The following is a 3,581-nucleotide window of genomic DNA, read 5'->3' as shown; positions in this document are numbered from 1 at the left end:
CTTGTCATTGTTCCTAGTCTCGTTCTTGTTTTTGTTCCTCGTCTCGTTCTTGTCATTGTTCCTCGTCTCGTTCTTGTCATTGTTCCTCGTCTCGTTCTTGTCATTGTTCCTCGTCTCGTTCTTGTCATTGTTCCTCGTCTCGTTCTTGTTTTTGTTCCTCGTCTCGTTCTTGTCATTGTTCCTCGTCTCGTTCTTGTCATTGTTCCTCGTCTCGTTCTTGTTTTTGTTCCTCGTCTCGTTCTTGTCATTGTTCCTCGTCTCGTTCTTGTCATTGTTCCTCGTCTCGTTCTTGTCATTGTTCCTCGTCTCGTTCTTGTCATTGTTCCTCGTCTCGTTCTTGTTTTTGTTCCTCGTCTCGTTCTTGTCATTGTTCCTCGTCTCGTTCTTGTCATTGTTCCTCGTCTCGTTCTTGTTTTTGTTCCTCGTCTCGTTCTTGTCATTGTTCCTCGTCTCGTTCTTGTCATTGTTCCTCGTCTCGTTCTTGTCATTGTTCCTCGTCTCGTTCTTGTCATTGTTCCTCGTCTCGTTCTTGTCATTGTTCCTCGTCTCGTTCTTGTCATTGTTCCTCGTCTCGTTCTTGTCATTGTTCCTCGTCTCGTTCTTGTCATTGTTCCTCGTCTCGTTCTTGTCATTGTTCCTCGTCTCGTTCTTGTTTTTGTTCCTCGTCTCGTTCTTGTCATTGTTCCTCGTCTCGTTCTTGTCATTGTTCCTCGTCTCGTTCTTGTCATTGTTCCTCGTCTCGTTCTTGTCATTGTTCCTCGTCTCGTTCTTGTCATTGTTCCTCGTCTCGTTCTTGTCATTGTTCCTCGTCTCGTTCTTGTTTTTGTTCCTCGTCTCGTTCTTGTCATTGAAATCCAAAAAGTATACTTTGACTCGTTTTTTGGTTGTTCTGAATCGTTCCATCGCGCGCGCAGTCTTGGCTCATGACCTTGTGCACATACGTGTGCTACGTCACGAGCCTTGAACAATAAACATGGCCGGCTCAAGCAGAGAGGAAGACAAGTGGAATACGGACCGGTTTTCAGCCAGCCTGAGGTTTTAGCGTGCCCGTTTGAGCCTCTTCGTCGTCAAAATGCTGGCGAGGCCACAAGGAACTGCTTGAAACAGAGCCAGCATAAGCGGCAATACGAAATGGTATGTGATTCTCTTTGTTGTGATGTTGACACTACTAGTCCGTCACAGTAGTCGCTACCTCTTGCAATTTCATGCTAGATCGAAGTGAGGTGTGTTTTTCACAGATCAGTTGATGTGCTTCCACAGATCTGTAAGCATGTAAAGATTATTGATTTATGCTATTATTTCAGGCATCTGGTGTTGTTTATTTTCCTATCTTTAATCAAGGATTTCGTCCTTGAACTGCCCACCTGAGAATAAATGTTTCCACAGTGATGTTCACACGCGACTATCCTTATTTTCTCTTGGAATTCTGAGTAATTCTTCAGTCACACAACGAAACATGTAGACAGCAAGTTAACATTGCGCAAAGCCTGTTTCTTGCGGACAAAACTGCAATTATCCTGGTATTTTTATTTGCGACAGTAAGACACTACATGACATCGACACCACTAAACAGTGAAACTGTTTTGAAATGGCGGTGGGCTGCTTTCATGTGCTAATACTAATAGTGATCCTGACATTTTTCTTGCGAAACGGTCAAAGGGAAGTAATAAATGAATTTAGTTTTTTAAACGAGCACACGTGATTTCCGATCTCAAACTAGATCTGAAATCATAAGATTTTCTGAGCAGTGGCGAAACGCTGATGGCTAGTGATATCGCAAGCCATTTTGGAAGCAAATAAGCACTGTCAGACATATGCTGAAACACGATTACAGCAGTTCAAACTTTTTGATCATTGATTTTCAGGAGTACGCAATATCGGACAGTCACACTACAAAAAGACAATGCGTTAGTGCATAGATCGGTATTCTCAAACGTCACGAACAGACAGTACGTTGCTACTATATTATTTTACTGTATTAACAAAACCTCACAGTCCCATTAAAAATGTGTGGTGTGTGCCGAAAAGCAACCATATGAGATTCAGTCAGTGGGACCCTGAATCTACCTGGGGTTAAATCGGGTTATTGACTCTCATTGCATGAATTTTTAAACTGAATATATGTACTACTGTTCCTGTTGTTTTTGTGATCCAGTGCAATTTCTGTTTATACCTTAGAATCTCAAGGTAATTTTTGAACGGGGCATACAGATGATACATGTTGCCATGATCACAGAGTGATACGTGTATTTTGCTTTATCAGGTGTCAGTGCAGAAACTCCAAGAGGGAACGAAATTCAAATATCTGGAAAACCTGGATGAGGAGATAGACAGCCTAACAGCACAATCATCCTCCTATGTTTGCTCGGACATCTACTACCTTCAAACTGCATACTATGCGTACACACAGGAATATGGACGACTCAACATTGATCAAAATGGGTAAGTAACACAACACAAACAGATGATTTCCATAATGATAGATTTATTTATCTGAAAGTAAAATTGACAACAGAGTGTACAATTTGTTTTCAAATACGAAAATATCACATTGGGTTAAAAAAAAAACACACCATCATATATCATTAAAACTATTCTTTATTTCTAAACACATACATATCAGCATATTTTATTCATGTAAACATCCTCATTTCGGTTCCCAGTCTATCTGAAATCAAGGTAAGATATATGCCCAAAAAAATAGCGATCACACAGTGCTTCAGCATGAATTTGAAAACCTGCTCTACGTCACATTGACACAGTGTGTCTTATGATTCTATCCACCCTCTCCAAACAAACACGTACACGTTTTCTCTGGTACGAATGTCTTAAAAGCTCAAACTAAGCTGCTGTTTTATTCTGTCTTGGTTTGCAGGAAATACACGCACGTCGCTTACCCATAACAGGCAGCTGGTGCGCTAGGGAGTGGGGTTTCTCGGCAGAAGCATCAGAGTACCATTACCAACCTGTGCAGTCAAAACAATCAGAAATACTTTCCCAAACGGATGAAGAGTGGGGTTCAAACTCCCTGAGCTACAGAAGGCTGAAATATACTTTTACAAATCGTGTGACTGTGTTGAACAGATTCCTGCATGGTTTGAAGATGATACTGGGTTGTCACGTGGTCCGGTACATGGTTCACATTCTGCAACATTTTGTTCCAGACTTTTTCCACTGTTGGTCTACTCCTGCATCAGGTAGTCAGTCCATGAGCCGGTCAGCATAGCCTGTGTCCAGTATTGTCCGTTTGTCTGTTGCCTGAAACATGATTGTTTGGAAGTAACTAACGATCTCTGCACACATTTTAACATGTGAATAAGAACAGAAAAAGTTTGTCAAAAGTATACATAGTTTAATTTGCATTTACTTCAAGGCCAGACTTTCTTCTCGTTCATTATTTCTTCATAAAGATTCTGGAAATTAACAAAATGTTTCCCCCTATCAAAGCTTCCTAACTTTTTTTTTAAATGCAGGTCGGTTTGTTGTCATCTGTGCATTACTACCTCTTGCCACCCGTGCGGTCATTGCCACCAGGTATCTCAACAATCAAACCGTCTATATAGGCACGTCCTTTTTCAAAA

General features: G+C 41.1%; 1 long non-coding RNA gene across 1 annotated transcript in view; it reads left to right on the top strand.

Annotated features, from left to right (window-relative positions):
- The first annotated feature begins 877 nt into the window (after window positions 1–877).
- The window catches only part of LOC138978495 (uncharacterized), a 3,635-nt gene continuing 931 nt past the window's right edge, over window positions 878–3,581 (top strand). Inside the window, exons 1-3 of the long non-coding RNA XR_011459705.1 lie at window positions 878–1,134; window positions 2,264–2,442; window positions 2,876–3,581. The exon at window positions 2,876–3,581 is cut by the window's right edge and continues 931 nt beyond it. This is a non-coding gene — a long non-coding RNA (uncharacterized lncRNA). The remainder of the gene's footprint in view (window positions 1,135–2,263; window positions 2,443–2,875) is intronic.

This window comes from Littorina saxatilis, linkage group LG10 (genome assembly GCF_037325665.1).
Source record: "Littorina saxatilis isolate snail1 linkage group LG10, US_GU_Lsax_2.0, whole genome shotgun sequence".
NCBI lineage: Eukaryota > Metazoa > Mollusca > Gastropoda > Littorinimorpha > Littorinidae > Littorina > Littorina saxatilis.
This window is presented reverse-complemented; position numbering and strand designations above follow the sequence as displayed.